The following is a 17,859-nucleotide window of genomic DNA, read 5'->3' on the forward strand; positions in this document are numbered from 1 at the left end:
ATGTCATTCTGGATAACTAATCCTGTAGTATTCAATTTCATACAATGCAAAGGGCAGCTGGCATTCTTAAATTTTAAATAAGGGAAAAGCATGAGGTTTTCATATGTCAGTGATGTAATGCAATATGCCGTATGCTCTTACAAATCACACAGTTGTTTATTGTGCACTGTAAGTGTCCCAGCCAACCTCAGATGATTGCGATGAGAGTTCTGTGGGTGTTGGGATGAATCAAAGCATTGAATGTTCAAATAAATTTGGTCAGAATAATGCAGCCAAAACTTTAACCACATCCCATCAAAGGTTCATCAATGTGTTTTAAATATATAGTGAGGCCTTTCTCTGCATCAGTATTCAGCTGTAATCCCGTATTTTGTCAGAGTCATACATTTCTCATGGGGCTCAGATTTGTCTGTGGGAGGCTGAGAAAACGACATGGGAAATTAGTCTGAACTCCGGAAACACAGCCAAACACAAACAAACACAACGTATATTCAGGAATGCAAAGCAGCCTTGGGTGTGTAAAAGCCTAGAGCTGCTAGGCATACGAGAGCTTAAATCCATCTCACACAGAGGTACAGCTGCAGACTTGGACAAACAGGACACAGACCTGCTCTGAGGCCCAATTTTTGTGTTGCCCTATGGCTTCTTGTACTTCAGGACGTTCATGGATAAATTACTAAACACAGTTTCTTGGTTTAAAAGACTATAAGTCATTTTTATCTTTATTTATCTTAATAGAAATATGATAATGATGTGCACAAGTTGGATAACATTTTTGAAGATAACTTTCAAGCATTTTTAATAACCAGCCAGTCTTCCTTTTCTTGCTTTATGAATTTTAGCCCACAGGTTCTTGATGAATGCTTATAGATCTGCAATATTCTTTAATATCTTTTTTATATGAAAAGCTTTTCCTTGTTTAAGCTCTAACCACAGGGGGGGTCTGTGAGGGCTTTGCTTTGCCTTTATGGACAGCATACAATCAGACTTTCTGAAAGTTTTCTCTGTTCTCTAACTTCCATAGTTCCTCTTAACAGCCATTTCTTAATCACATTTCAGGCAGTGGACATTACAAGCTGAAAGTGATTTAATCTTTTTTTATAGCTCCCCCCTACTTTGTAGAAATAATTTCGCTTAATTTAAACCCACAGTTGAAGAGTCAGAGAATTTATTACATTGTATAATTGTCTGACAGTTCCTAATGCCAAATTTTCAAACTCCTGAGACTTTACAACTGGAACCTATGCACATGACACAATTAATATTTTTAGGAGTGTTTTTAAAGTATGAATATGAAATTGCTGGCCATATTTGTATATATCATAATCACTTCCTTTCAGTGCTGTTCTCAGGTTTAGATAGTTTGTCAATTCCCTCTTCTATCTCTGTCTTCGTGTCTCTCCCCCCTTTCTCTCCCACCACTTGCTCTGTCCAGACGCCCACATTTATCTGGAAGAGTTTAGGGAGAATTTCACTGTGTGACATAATTGGGCTGGATGCTGATTTGATGATAAGTGAAGTCATTATCGTGAAATTGCTCAGCAAACTCAGGAATGCAATGCAGAGATTTATTTTCTTAAAAGCCACATCCTGCTAACACACACACACACACAAAGTCCAACCCACAGTGGCCCAGAGGCACAGGAGACCATGAGACAGAATCAGACACAGAATTACACATTCACATATGGCCCACAAATGAATGGCAGACCGATTAATTAGTCAGAGAACAAGAGACAGTGAGGATTCCCATCCATTTTACTGTAATTGAATCAGCCATTCTTCTTCTGCCTCACACCCTCGCACAGCATTTTTCAGTGATGCTTTTTTTTCTACATTACTGAAAATGCCCTGAAGAAGAATTCTAAGCACCCCATAGCTTGATCCTGTGAACATTTTCTAAGTCACCAGATGTGTATTGTTGTATTATTAGGTATCTAGGGCCCTGGTGCACTTGTAAAGCTCCTCAGGGCACCTGAAGAACACCTCAGTAGCCTAATGGAGAACAGCTCACATCTACTTTTTTGTACTAGCTGGCCTGCTGGGCTTGAATTGTACAGCATGGCAGTGAATATGAATGATGGGTATTGTTGATGTATTTGTATTCTGAACTCGGCTGAGTTGTTTAGTCCTGCTGGTCTGTGAGTGACCCTGAGAACTGCACCTGCTACCCACACACACACATACAGAACTAGCGAGCGAGCAAGGACACAGCCTGGCGATCCATGATTTGGATTTTTTTTTTTTTTTATTGTCTTTATTGCCAAAAGGGCCATAGGGCTGTCTTTGTTTATTTCAAGGCTGCTGTGCTGGAGTGAATGGCTGAGACAGACTGAGGTGCTAAACTGCAGGACCGCTGGAGCGGTGTGGGGTTGGCTAATGTTTCTTGCTCCAGGGCACAGCAGGAAAAGTGATAAGACGAAGGGCAGAGAGGAGAAACTGGCTTACTCACGCATATTAAGCTCCAGCTTAACCTAAATTGTAAGTTCAGTGGAGTCTCTGTAGAGAATCCCTTTCCAAGTCTTGGAATCTGAGAATATGCTTGAGCTGTGTTAGGAATACTGACTCTAGAATCAGCAGGTATCATCACGACTTTCCAACACATCTGTCCTTTGTGTAGGAGAATGTGTGTGCGCTTGAATGTACATGCATATATGATTGTGTATTTGCACAGTTCATAAAGGCTTCTGTTGTGAGCCTTAGCAAATTTCGATGCTGAAGAACTAATGAATTTTTAACCAAATTTCATATCAGCAAAAGCTACATAGAGAAAACCTCCTGCTGATCCATCTGGGTGAAAGTTTTGGAAATGCCGGAAAAGCATATTATTACATTGTCATGTTTATCTGAATCATATTGATCACGTCCGTCTAGTGAAATAGTGATAGTCCTTGTGGCTGAACACTCAAATTATGAGTACATATGTTTTAATAAAAAGGTATTGTTCAGGTATTTTTTTTTCTCTCTCTCCTAGATTTGTAGCAAAGGAAGCTTTAAAGCTTTACACACAGTTTCTCTGATGGTTTATGGGCCTTGTACAGTTGATGTACAGGAATCATGTTTTCTTGTAATTATTTTTTGAACTTCACTTTTGGAGACTTCTGTTTTTTCACAAGTGGGCCAGGTGGGTTCATATGCTCTGAATTTCATCTTCAGAATGTCTCAAAGTTGGCAGTATGAAGGGAGGACTTTGAAGGGACTCTCTGTTCTGTCTCTGTTCTACTGTGTGTTTGAAAGGAATCGGTTGCTGGAGCTGCTGCATTGGGAGTGAGTGTGGGGTCTCTGAAGCAGGGTAGAATTACAGCAGAGCGTCTGCTCTCTGAAGCAGGGATAAAGGAATGTTCCCATTCCCAGCTGAGGTTTGATCGGATGGTTAAAGATGACTGGATGGAGGAAAAGCATTTTTAGTTGGGTGATATAACTATGTTATTGATATTGTGCTAGATTAATTTGCTGTTCATTCTTCTGAGTATGGCTTGGGTAGCATTATTTAATAAGAACAGTGTACGGCTGAAATTGAGCTCCACATATAAAGCACGCCTTTAAACAAGAGCAGAAGTCTGTATGTTAGGTGTGTGAATTCAGACATTCTCCTACTCTTTTGTCATTTGATGGTAAATGTTACATAGTGCTAATTTGTATAAAATTGTTGATAATTAAGTCAAAATTGCCATTTGTATATTACAAAAAACTACAAATTAAATCATTAGTTTCCCAATCATTAAATCTTTTAACCAAAACTCCCACCTACTGATATTATCCCTGAGAACAGAACTCTTTTAGTGCTTTTTTTCTTGATGAAATTTGTAATGAATGCAGTGACTAATACATTTTTCCTGTATGCCATTTTCAAACGACTTAATTTTAGGATATTTTATGTTGAACAAAATTACAATTGTCTTGTTTAATATTAAGCAAAAAAAAAAAAAACACATGCCTTGAGTGTTGCTAAAGACACGTTGTTAAGAACACAATGATAAGGTAGGCTGCAATTAGGCTGGTTTCTTTAGCTGTAACCACCCACAACTGAATAAAAATAATAAAGAATAAAATGTTCCTCATTATATCTTAACAAACATGTTGGTTCATCAGCAAGTCATCAACATGTACGCTGTCCAGAGTAGTTTAGCTCATTAGTTCTTTCAAAGCAGCTTCCGTTGCTCAAGCACAGTGACCAAAATATCTCCCTTGTGCATTTGGGAATAAGAAATGTCTACACCACATGAGTTTCTAAAGTGTTATTTGTGCTGCTGTGTATTTGGCTGGCATCTATGCACCAGTTTAACTTTTGTTATGTGTTATGATAATTTTCCTTTTTCCTTCCTTCCCTTTTCTCTCTCACTATCTCTGCTATTATTCAAATATCAGATCATTTACCTCTTATGAAAACTCGGATATCAGTTCGACAGGAACAGGGCTGAAAATGTTATGTATGTAAATATGTAATTGTGATTTTTCTGATTGGGGCAGCACGGTGGCAAACAGGTAGTGTCACTGTCACACAGCTTCAGGGTCCTGGGGTTGTGGGTTCGAGCCCTGCTCTGAGTGACTGTCTGTGTGGGTTTCCTCTGGGTGTTTGCTTTTTTTTAATAGATTGATTGTTGACTCAAAATTGTGAGTGTGTGTTGTCCTACAAAGGACTAGTGCCCCCGCCAGGATGTGTTCCCACCTTACACCTAGTGATTCCGGTTAGGCTCCGGACCCACCATGGCCCTGAACTGGATAAGCGGTTACAGGCAATGAATGAATAAGTGGTAAATCCCAGCACATTCGTCTTTTGGGTAAGCTAGACATCTGTTTTTTCGCAGAATGCAAATTGCTCTTTCTCACATTTTGTATGAAATGAATCAATCTCTCAGTTCTAGTCAGAACTGCATTCCCCTAATGTGTACTGTCATGTGGTAGCAAATGATGGAGCTGTTGCTATTCATCACAATCATTGCATAAAACCAGTTCAGTTGCTTGTTATCATATAAACTCCATTCCTACACAGACAGACGTGGAGATGGTTGACCACCACTGGCCCTTTCTGCCTCACTGTTGACAATGATGACGCCATATGGAATGTAAACATTTAAGAGAGAGGGTCTTAGAAGGCATTATATCCTGTAAACAGGTTACTGGGAGATTGGAACACTTAAGACTCGTTCTGTGTGTGTGTATAAGTGTGTGTGCACACAAGTTAGTAAGATATTGAGCGACTGACTGGCGGCCAAAAAGAACTCTCTCTCTCACTCTCAAATGTATGACTGATTCTCTGCGTACAGCAGATAATGCTTTAGAGTAGCAGAGACTTTGGGTCATTTATCATTCTGTCTAGGATCCCTTGACCCGCTCTGTGTCTGAGCTACTCATCAGACACTGGCTCACTGATGAGAGCAGACAAACTAATCACTTTGCGTGTGTGAGAGAGAAAGAACGAATGTGTCTGAAGAGAGTCAAGTTTCTTGTATAATTTGCCTGTGATTTTTTTTTTTTTGGTAGAAAGATCTGAGAGAGGACTTTAGTGATCTAGGGGAGAGGAGAGCTTTCATCTGTCAGTAAGGATAGTACATAAAAGTATGTTAGGTGATGTGTACAGTTGTGGCTCTGTGTGTCTCCGGGTGTGTTCCTGCATCTCTGTGCGTGTGTGTGTTCTCTTTTAGCTCAGCAGTAGCAGCAGCATTAGGCTTGGAGCTATCATAATATTTACTGAGTGAAGCTACTCTTCCCAGCTCACTGAGCACGCTCAGATCACAGGCTTGCCTGGCGGCCAGAATGTTCAGCACAATCCTTCACCTTTTGTTCATGTGAAGCCCTAATTCTGCTCCGTACATGGGATGCACCAAAATTCCAGTCCGCAAGATATGCCCAGTTTTTGTTCAAAAAGTAGGAATGCCTTAGATTTTGACAGCGATTTTAAATAGGTTTCTAACCCAGGGCTGAACTAGGTTGTTAAAATGTGACCAGCCCAGCACCTCAGCCCCAGTAAACAATTTTGGCAGAAATTTCAAGTAGCCAGCTAATATGAAACGGTAGTCATTTGTAATTGTGTATATATTTTAAAATGCTCTCCCAATTTTCAATTATATTGCTTTTATAAGATTTAAAGAGTTAGACAGCCTCATATTTCAAGAGTCGCCTTGTATCTTGCACCTTGCTCCTCAGTCTCTCTCAGGTGTCTTCCACAGGAAATCTTTTAAAGAAATGATATTATTTATTGATAATGCTTAGGCATTAAGACTGAAACAGGTAAGCCCTTATATCAGTGTGTTCAGTCATATGCACATGTTTGAATATGTGTCTGTATCTGTATGTCCTGCAGATTTTATGGCACATTTAATGAAATGTAAACTAATACCAAAAAAGTAACAAAACATTCATTCATTCATCTTCACAAGGTGACACACTCACACACTTGCACCTACGGACACTTGAGTCGCCAATCCACCTACCAACCTGTGGGAGGAAAACGGAGCACCCGGAGGAAACCCACGCGGACATGGGGAGAACACACCAACTTCTCACAGACAGTCACCCGGAGCGGGAATCGAACCCACAACCTCCAGGCCCCTGGAGCTGTGTGACTGCGACACTACCTGCTGCACTTTGACCATGTCTACCCAAATGAGATCTATTATCTATTAATGATGAGTATGAAATCAACAAACAAAACAAAACACAAAAACTGAAAAATGTAAATCTGGTTTCAGTTCTAACACTGAGGAAGAGTCTTCCTCCTAATGGTCTGTGCTAAAAGACTACGGTCTTATCAGTTCATCATGCTGCTGGCCCTGCTGCTGCCCCACATTGCTTCCACTACTGCTGCCACATTGTGACCCTGCTGCCTTGTCCAGTGCAGTCTCACAGGCTTGTTGTTGCAGCTGTGCTTGGCGATGCAGTGAACCAGCAAGAGAAAAGATCAAACGAGCGGCTGACTCTGAGACTTAGAGAGACACGCACATCCACACACACTCACACTCACTCCAGCCTGGCTGGCTGATTCTCCAGGGATTTCTGACACCTGCTGATCAGAGTGTGAGGATGATATCCAAAGAGCTGCACCCGCTCCCTCACACTGCAACTTTTTTTGGAATCCGAGGAAGCAGCCTTTGTTCCTGTTTTCCACACCTGTTTCTGCCATTAGGGATTTAGTTTGGAAAAAAGGGATGTTTTTATTTCTTCTGTTCTCTTTTAGTGGTCTGTTTTTTTACACTATTCTTTTTTCCCTCTTTGCACACACCTCTCTTTCCTGTTACAGCCCGTTTCCTAGCAACGGCTCCTGTGTCTGTGCCGAAGAGATTCTCTACGAAATGAAAAAGTGCAGCTCCTCTCTAGGGCAGATCTGATCACTTTGTGTGTGTGGTCTTAGTGGGAGAGGGAGAGAGAAAGAGAGGGTGCAGAGCCGTCAGTTGGGGTGAGATGAGAATGATTTGGGAGCTGATGGCTGTATCCAGTCGTGCAATTTGAGCCACATTGTCCAGTCATGCTTTCTGTGATCAACATAACGAGAGAGGAAGAAATACACAGAGCAACTCATTCTGCAGTGGAATTATTGAAGAGGTGTGTGTGTGTGTGTGTGTGTGTGTTCATTCCAATTCAGAGTCAGCATTTGGAAAATATGTCTGTGTCATTGAAAGTACGCCAAGCAAAATGACTGGGTGACGTTTTTAAAAAATTCTGGGAGAATACATTTTCTCATTCCAAAGGTTTAACTAATAAATTCCAGTCCTGTTTACGATGATGAACGATGAAGCTCAGTCCTGGCTCTGTGTGTGTTTGTGTGACATAGAGAGCATTTTGACACACTGTTTTGTCCCAGATAATAACTCGCAGCATAAGTCACTTTTCACAATGCTACATGTAAATCTCTAACGGTGAAATTACTCCTAATTTGGCCTTTTTTATCTTCATAGTATTACTGAAAGAAAGAAACTAGGGAAATATTTCTCTAGATAAGAAACATTTTTTAAAGCTGGACTGGTGATTTACCTGTCAAATCATCTGTTGTTTTCTATGGCCCAATTTACTTTCCTAAATCAATGAGAGAGATAGAGCGTACGTGAGAGGGAAGGAGAGAATAGGCTGAACAATATGAAAGGGAGGTATTATGAGAAAGATGAAGCAAGTTATGTAACTCTCACGTGTTGAAGCCATCACTCGGGGTGTGTGTGTGTGTGTGTGTGTGTGCTGTTCTCATTGTCATTCAGACCCTGAGGAAAGCAGCTTTGATCTCTAATTCACTAAAGGAATCTATTGAGTCCAGAGTGAGAGAGAAAAATTAGCAAAGCTCATTTGTTCCTTGGGCATGACGCAGACCATAGGCATTAAGTTTTAAATTTTAACAAGTTGGTAATTGTGCTTCTCAGCTATTAAACAGTGGTTATACTTTCTGCTGATAATGCAAGTCGCTGTAATGTAGCAAACTGCTACTGCTGCCAAATTTCAGGACAATTTTTGGCACAGTTCAGCCAAATTACTGGGCAAGTTACCTATTCAAGCCTCTTAAATAGCAACTGTCATTTGTGGGTAGGATTTAGACTGTTGGCACAAGTCCTATACATACTAATGAGAATGAATTATAATTATTTTTCTGACTAATTACAATAAATTTGAGTTTAAGTATAAATTGCAGACAAGGAAACCTGTTGGTAGCAAAGTTGACCCATTTGAAACAGGACTGACTTTAGCTTAACTTCAAAACAAACTGCAAGCAATCTGTCCTAACAGTATGTCCATTAGTACACGTGTAAAATAATTATCATATGCTGTTAATAACACCATCAAAGTGCATTGTCTGCTATGATTTCTTCTTCATACTTGTCAAATCTTGAGGCAGTTGCTACAGAATTATACTTCTGTAGGTGGGGCACAGATTGGTCAAATCACTTAATTACCTGTGTGTTTGGTTTATTGTTTCCTGGAAAGATGCATTATCATGAAAGAATAGTTAATTTTACATATCCATTGCAATAATAATGAAGCAGTTAGGCACCTTTGCTTTGTATCTGAAAAGTGGCTTACTGGTGTCTCAGTTGTTTGCAGAGTGGCTTGGTGTTTGGATGCTAGAGCATTTTAAAATGTTTTGGTTGTGGAATCTGACTGATTTGCGTACAGTGAAAACACCTTCTGTAAATTCTTTCTTATATAGGAAACCTTAGCATAAGCAGCTGTTTAGGTCACTTTCATATTAACATGGATGAATTAGGATGCATTTCCAAGAAAATTCTGTTGTATTTTGTACTGTTGGATTAAATCACACCATGTAAAGAGAGCTAAAGCATGTGGTTGTCTTCCTAGCACCCAGCCTACAAATTGCCTTACTCTCAAGGCTTTAAATTGTTCAGTTGTTTAATCGTATTTGTCACTGACCCATGCCGACCAGGTTTGCTACTTGCTGCTGTATAAACACTGATAGGCTGTCTTTGATTACTGGCAACAAATGAATTAGAACCGATCAGAAGCAACTTCCTCCAGCCCAAACTTACTGGATTTGCAGCACCCTGGAACAGCACGGCATGCTTTGATAAGCTAAGTTGCTTGCAGCTGGGGCAGAGTGTGAGACATTTACCACTGAATGCTTAACCTGTGAAGCAGATAAAGATTGCTGCTGTTGATAATTGCAGCAAGAGGTGAGTTTGTGAGGCAGGCGCTGGTGATGCAGGCTTGGGCTGAATTTCAGGGAAATGAGGAAAGATGACTGATTTCGAGAGGGTGTGTTTGTTTGAGGTTGCCATAGCAACTAGGTTGGTGGTTTCAATCTCAGTTTAATTTAACCCCTCACCAGCACCATCATTATACACTCTCACTCATGCTTTTGCTCCCCCGTAGCTGCATGTTAAAGTGTTGCACTTCACACACTGGTTAAGTTTGCTGGTCTGTTTCACACTTTTCACAATATACTTAGATTCAGGTTTTTCTTATTAAAGTCCCCCCTGAACTCGGTGCAGGTTCGTGTACGGCTGCAGTGTACCGCAGGGAGTGCAGCGAGCAGATGGTGTATCCTCAGTAATGTAGGGAAGATGAGTTTATCCAAATGTTATTAGGAGAGAGAATAGCATGACCACTCTCTAGGAGAGAAAGAGAGTAAGATCAGACTCAGGCTCTTGCTGGTGTGGCATTAATGCTCTGACACAGCCAGACAGAAATGGCTACACAGCCACACACTGTTTTATCAGGTTTTAATGAGGCCTGCCCTAAGCAGCTCGTTACCAGTGTGACCAGTATGAAATATCATCATTGTGAATGTTTGCATTGTATTAGGTTTACATAAAATAATTAGAATATGTACAAATCTTTTTATATTAACAGGGTAGACTCATTGTAACCATTTCCGCCAGTCCATCCATCCATCCATTATCTGTAACCGCTTATCCAATTTAGGGTCTCGGGGGGGTCCAGAGCCTACCTGGAATCATCGGGCGCAAGGCGGGAATACACCCTGGAGGGGACGCCAGTCCTTCACAGGGCAACACAGACACACACACATTCACTCACACCTACGGACACTTTTGAGTCGCCAATCCACCTTGCAACGTGTGTTTTTGGACTGTGGGAGGAAACCGGAGCACCCGGAGGAAACCCACGCGGACACGGGGAGAACACACCAACTCCTCACAGACAGTCACCCGGAGCGGGAATCGAAATTTGCGCCAGTCACCATTGCGCTTTTCCACCAGCATGCAATCAGTAGATTCCCGTTTGCGAATCTATTTTAGAATCGTTTCTGTGCATTTCCACCTACATAAATAGGTTCTGGAACCAGAAAAGTTAATTCCCAGCTGGAACCAAAGAATAGTAGATACGCCATTGTGAAGTGTGATGGTGTCTGTGAACGTGTTTAAATAACGCTCCAGAAAAACCACAGAACTTCAAATAAAGTTTATTGCACAGTGGAGTTGAGCAGGGTGTTGTATTGTCCTTAATGGTTTATTCGGTAATAGACTAGCAAACCAGATAGTGTTTCTACTCATTTTGAAATGAGAAAGAAAAACTGTTGTCTAGTGCTGTGCGATATGAGCGCAAATGTATGTCACAATTAATTTAACATTATACTATTATGATTAATGAAAGAATATTTCAATTAACTGCATTTAAGTTGCTTCCATGTGGCAAATAGGAGGCAGAATCACGTGACTACAGCTTGGTAGCGTGGTTTTAAAGAGACAGTACATGAACACACAGTGGGGACATAACAGAATAAAAAGAATTGATATAGACAAGATTATGTCGATTATAAGCTCTGAATGTTATTTTTCGATGAATTGCCCAGCCCTGCTGTTATCCATTCAGAAGGAAATGAAAACAGGAAAATGCTGGGTTTATATGATTTCTGGGGCTGTGGTCAGCGCAACTCAAGACGCATTCTCTCTTAAGCTTCTTTTCTCTGCTGTTATCACTGTTAATAATCTCAGCAGGATGGTTCTGGAACGCCAAAATACCTAATTGAATAACAGACTGAGCTCTGCCTTATTTACACATGACTCTATCCATTTATCTCTGGCTTTAGCACTGAATAAAGCCACAGTGATGCTATTACTGTGCAACCTCACAACATCCCAATTTTATTCTTGGTTCCCATCAAATCTGATTGAAACCAAGGCTGGTTCAGTGGATAGCACCACATTTCTAAGAATCCCGAAAGGAACAGGTTCAAAAACCAGAGTTGTTGAAAAAAGGGATACCAGGCCATCAAGTCAGTGAGTATTGAGTCTAAGTATGTACACACTTATTCTGAAGCAGTCTGTTCCATGTATGGCTCTGGATCTCATGTGGGTGGGTGAAAGAGTTTTTACGATGCAGCATATTTCTGAATGTGTGAAAATTCCCCTGGCCTGTTAAGTTGTATAACGGATATAAACTCTCCAGGTCAAGTAGCCTCTCGGGCCACAGGCTTTGCTTTTTTTTTTTTTAAATAGGCAAATGTGGAGATGTGGTCTGGACAGTAGGCAGTGTCAACCCATGGTTAGTGTTTTGTTTATTTCAGTATCAGATGTTCTCCTATGAAGAGTGCATTTGATGATGCGCTTCGAGAAGCTGTATGCATACTAGTCCAGGTCTGCTTTAACATGAAAATCCCTGTGCAGAGTCTCTGTTGCCTGCTGATAAATGCATGCCACAGAATAGTGAATCAATAACAACATCCTTGCATCATTAAGCAGAGTGAGGAATGTTTGTGTTCTTCCTCTGCATGGTTCTGTTTAAAGGCATTTAGCTGACTGTATTAACTTACTAATGGATGTGTTTGCCCTGGTATACATTACTGCATTAATGCTCTTCCTCTCTTCCTCCAGGTCGTCCTGCGGTGCTGAAAGGAAACACGCCTTAAAGGACTGGAGGAGGTATGGTTACTTGGGTTCAGTTTACATGAGTAGGGTCTGAAAAATGTCCTTGTCAAACATAAATGAGTTGACCACAGAGCATGAAGTCATTGAATTTATCACACACATGCCCATTAAGGCCTCACTATATATAGCTTTAGCATCATCATCATGGTGTGCACATTCGTAAAATCAAAACATCATGCTGCCACTCACACAGTTCTCATTTTTCTTTTCTAAAAGTGGGCTCTGTCGTGCACGAAACAGCAGCGGTCACAATGACTCTTGATCAGTTGACTTTAGCTAGGATTGATAGAGTATTATATGAATAAAGTTGTATCACAGTGAGTTAAGTAGTGCATTAAGCTACCTCTTTTCCCCTCCAAAATCACTTCAGAAGAGCAGTCACAGCTCTCACCTGCTTTTGTGGTTGATACGTTGAAACCAATTGTGTAGCATTTTATTATTATTCCCTATGCAGATGCACTCCACAAAAACCACACAATATGAGTCTGAATGGTCCCTTATATTTTTGACACAGAGAACACAACATCTTTTTTTTTCACGGAAACAAGCTGAAACATGGACTCCCCTGATGACAGCACACATTTTTTGAGCCCAGAAATCTCAGCAGCATTTTTGTATAGGTTTGATGTATGGCTTTATTCTTGCATAGTAGTATTTCAAGTTGCCTTTCTTGATGCAGCAGTAGACTGTTTTCTGAAGAACTCTGGTACCCAGTGTCTAAGGGTTTGAAGGTCACGCACGTGCAGCCATGGTGTCCAGCCTTGGATTTCTCTGGTTTTACTGAATCTTGTACTGTAGATACAAAGGACCTTGCTTGTGAAGACTGAGCATTTGGTGAATGCTCTTTTTTAACTCAGTTAAATAAAGCTTCAAGAGAATGAACAAATAACTGAGACAAGTTTTATAGCATTTAACAACATTTTTGGAAATGGATTTGCATTTGATTTGATTTATTAACATTTATTTATTTTGTTTTACTCACAAAAACACTTTCTCCGTGCTTTTAAAGAGTCTGCTTACTTTTGCAGCAGAAACATATCTCCACTGTGTGAATTACGCATTCAAAAAGAGTGGACAACCTCCATGGTCCTCAGGTCCTCTTGTGTACCTGGTAATAGATTGCATTAGCATTTGCAGAAAGCGTCACTGTTACTAGACAGACAGAGAGAAACAACTGAGATAATATTAAATCAGCTGTTCTTTCGTGGATGTCTGAGGTTTCAGTGTTCAGTAATCTTGTCTAAATTACTCGTGATGAAAATGAGGCTGGAGCCCCTGCATCAAGTATTCCCTAGTCTCTGTGTGTGAGAGAAAAACTGGCTTAGTCTTATAAATCTCATCCAGTCAGCTTGAACTCTGAGCATTTTTCATCATTACAGCACTCATCTCCTTCAGGCCACACACACACACACAAAGCGCGCGCACATTCTTGAACACTCATCACACACACTATGTGCTCTACAGGAGTCAGTTGTGAGAAGATTCTAATGAATATCAGTGGAGTATAGGTGCTGTCAAAGGTTCTGCTGCAAAGACCAGTATATATGGGATACACACACACACACACGCGCTTTGAACTCTGCAGAGTGGAGGGTGTCTCATTATACACAGCTTTTGAGTGCCTTCTCTCTTAAGTGTGCTCCTCCCACTACAACACACACACTTATACTTGCACACATGCATGCACACACCCGCACACACTCAGACACACACTGTAATTATCGTCTCCCCAGAGAGACCACAGTGGTGTGGTTGAATATTGGGGAGAAGTAGCTTCCTGTCTAATGGGCTGAAGTGTGTGTGTGTGTGTGTGTGTGTGTGTGTGTGTGTGTGTGTGTGTGTGTGTGTGTGTGTGTGTGTGTGTGTGTGTGTGTGTGTGTGTGTGTGTGTGTGTGTGTGTGTGTGTGTGTGTGTCTTGTCATCTGTTCTACACTCAGAATAGATGACAAGATGCGGGAGGAAACTGCTGAGAGAAGGGAGATATTTGCAGGCTGCCGTGACAGACAGGCGTTGGCACCTTTCATTTACCAGAGTTTATGGTTTTCCTCAGTGGCACAAAGGAGATCAGTCATGAGTTTTAATGAACAACAAACACCCTTAACACCATGTGTTTTAATATTGACAAATGCTTGTGTGTGCTGACCATGGAGGATTTTTTTAAGCAGATTTTTTTTTTACCTCTGGAAATAATGTACATTTAGATAAATGATTATCATTAAGATTAAGTATGTGATTTTGGTTCAAATAAATATACAAAGGTTTGCTAGCATAACTAACAAAAGATCTAAATGAATCAGCTATGGCCAAAGATGCTGCATAAGTCATTTTAAAAAGAACTCTCTGTACTCAGCAGTGGAAGAAAGATCTGCTTGGAGATATAGTTTTGGTTTAAAGAATGCTGCCAGATAAAGTCTGATATGGCATGCCTTTCAAATAATGGACGTATTTTAAGAAGGTTTGTTACTTGAAGTCAGTATATATCCATATTCCCTATAAAGTTTCTGAAAAGAGAGTTTCTAGGGTTTTTTTGTGTTTTCTCTCTCTCTCTCTCCTTCTCTCTCTCCTTCTCTCTCTCCTTATCTCTCCCCTCCTTTCCCCCAAAACATCCTGGCATCATTTACTAATAATCTGGTGACTCTTAAAAATTACTATGTTGATTAATCTGTCAACCAGAGAGTCACCTGATTTCTCTGCCTTAAGGAATAGTTTTTTTTTGTTGTTTTTTTTTTAAAGGGGGAAGAGAGAGAGAGCATTTAAAACAAAAGAAAAAAAAAGTTTTTTCCCTTCACATATTAAATTTTAGGGACATTCTTATACTCTCAGGGGATTTTTTTTAGGCCCAAGTCCTCAGTAAGTTCTGATGGTCGATAGATAAATGGTATTTGGCTCTCTTGGCTGATAGCAGTTGGAATGCACCAGCTTCAGAGGATGTGATCATATGGCAGGATGCTCAGCCTGGGGCAGGGATCTTCCTCCATTCTCATACAAGGAATCCCACAGATTGGGTTGCAAATCTGGAATGAATAAGCAGTGTGTAATTCTTTCAGTGCTGAGAAATTCCAAGTGAAAGATGAGAACTTATTAAGTTAAAAACATGCTTGGTTTCAGTTTTATTTCTGCGTGAACACAGCTGCTTGATCGTCATTAATGGCCTAAAAAAGAAAGCAATGCTCTTAATTTAACTGACCAAGTTTATATTGGTACTGCAGGTTGTTGACGTAGCTGAGATTTGACATTTCCTGGTTGAAGGTGCAACATGCCCTGCTGACCCCTTCTGACCAGTACTGCAAAGCTGAATCCCTGCAACCTGCTGTTTTGGGGGAAATATCTTATCTACAGTTTTTCAGTCTGGTATTTTCATTGCCCAGTTTAGGGAGTGAAATAACACATCATATCATATGAGATGAAAGGGTGTCGAAATCCCCCAGAATGCTTTGTGGTAGAGAGCAGAGGTGTAGGGTGCCAGAACATGGGTCATGCTATTCTGCATATACAATAGTTGTGTTTTCTGATCCTGCATCTATCTGTGTGTGTTGTGGGGTGGTGATGGGGTGTTGTAAGTGCAGACATAATTTGTGCGCTATGCAAAGATGATAAAAGTGAAAATGTATGCCAGTTGTAAATGTAGTTGTGCATATTTTTTGTATAGAAGTTCGGACCCAGTACACAGACTCGTACAGAGTGGCAGATAAGAGAATCCAGCAAGCACACAGAAAAACAGATTTGTCTCAGTTTGTGTTAGAAATGCATGTGTTTTTTGTCTGTTGTTTGTAGGCAGAATCTTTTGTTCTCTTGAATATTTTGTTTCAGAGTTGTATGGAAAGTGCTTTGAAATGTCCTGGACTGGACAATAATTCAATGTAAAAATATATATAAAAATATTGGTCAGCACGGTGGCGCAGTGGGTCATGTCACTGTCACGCAGCTCCATGGACCTGGAGTTCCGGGATTGATTCCTGCTCCTGGTGACTGTTTGTGAGGAGTTTGGCGTGTTCTCCCATGTCCGCGTGGGTTTCTCAAAAGCGTCCAGCGGTGTGAGTGAATGTGTGAGTTTGTGTCGCCCTGTGAAGGACTGGCGCCCCCTCCAGGGTGTATTCCCCGCTTGCGCCCAGTGATTCCGAGTAGGCTCCGGACCCACCGTGACCCTGAACTGGATAAGAGCTTACAGACAACGAATGAATATAAAATATTTCAATAATAATAAAATATTTAAACACATTTTCAATATTTCAATATACATTTTTACATAATTAGTCACTGACTCTGCACTCAATTTTAAACTTAGTTTAAAAATGTTAATATTGAAAAAAGCAAAAGTTTTTGACAGTGGCAGTTTTTTGTGGCTCTTATATTGTTCATATTCATTCAATTCAGGAACCAAGAGCAGCATCACTGACCACTGTGCATGGCCAAACACCAAACACAGCCACAGAAACACACACAAACGAAGCGTGTTCCTGATTTATTTCCTATTATTTATTTATACGAAACATTGTAAATGACACTGTCTAGCTCTACTGGGCAATAACGCTTTATTTGAGCCTCTGAGCATTTTCTTGAGTTACTGAACCTGGACATGCCCACGGACGATGTCACGGTTCACACTTAACAACCAACTCTTGTTTGGTTTTAGCTGGGAACAAACTTTTCTGGTTCACAAATCAGAATATATCGGTGAAAATGCACCGAACGGTACCAAATTTTTTTCACGAGCTGGAACCGTTCAAGTTCCCTGTTTGTGGAAAAGTGCTATTTGGGAAAACATGGTCTTCCATTGCCTGAAGACTAATTTTTGCTCCATAATAGTTCATTGATTTAACAATAAAAGGAAAGATTGTGTGTTTGTTTGTCATTTAATATTATTCAGAAAGATTTATGAAGATTAAATTCATCATCGGTAGGTCCTTAATTTTTCTTTAAAAAAAAAAAAAATGTGATTAAGGCTTTTGCAGCTTCACCACAGGTTTACTCATCAATCACAGATTACACAGATCTTGTTACACCACATTTAATTCCAAAGATTACATTGTAAATATAATTTTATTAATTTGTCTTTGCATTTTCATCCTTTACTACTTAAGTGCTTTTCATCGTAACCTTTTTTTTTTTTTTCATTTTTAAATGGGACTTGCTCTTGTCTTCATACAGTTTGCCCAATTGTTTATTGAGAAAAGTCAAATCCACCGACATTTTAGCTTCACAGCATGTGTGGAGCAGGCGACTACTTCTCATCAGCCACCAGCTGGCACTTTTGGAACTGCTGAGGATTTAGGAATCGAGAATTCTGACATTCCATTAGGATGTCCACAGAGAAATAGAAGGGAATATTCAGCTGAATTATTAATGAACATTATTGATAAGCTGTCAGACACTGATGCTTTGTTATAGATTTAGGATTTATGCTTCCCATAAGAGGCGGAGAATGGTGGTTTGACCTTGTGGTTGTAATCCTCTGCTATCTCTCTCTCTCACACACACACACACACACCAAAACCATTGCTTTGCTTTTATTTGTGCGGGCACCATTTTATCT

General features: G+C 40.3%; 1 protein-coding gene across 3 annotated transcripts in view; it reads left to right on the forward strand.

The window, feature by feature from the left end:
• The window catches only part of peak1 (pseudopodium-enriched atypical kinase 1), a 106,545-nt gene that overhangs the window by 24,050 nt on the left and 64,636 nt on the right, over positions 1 to 17,859 (forward strand). For all 3 annotated transcript variants that reach the window (XM_066667900.1, XM_066667901.1, XM_066667902.1), the window contains exon 3: positions 12,273 to 12,320. The gene's annotated coding sequence lies outside the window, so the exon portion shown is untranslated. The remainder of the gene's footprint in view (positions 1 to 12,272; positions 12,321 to 17,859) is intronic.

The sequence above is a fragment of the Hoplias malabaricus genome, chromosome 4 (assembly GCF_029633855.1).
Source record: "Hoplias malabaricus isolate fHopMal1 chromosome 4, fHopMal1.hap1, whole genome shotgun sequence".
Taxonomy (NCBI): domain Eukaryota; kingdom Metazoa; phylum Chordata; class Actinopteri; order Characiformes; family Erythrinidae; genus Hoplias; species Hoplias malabaricus.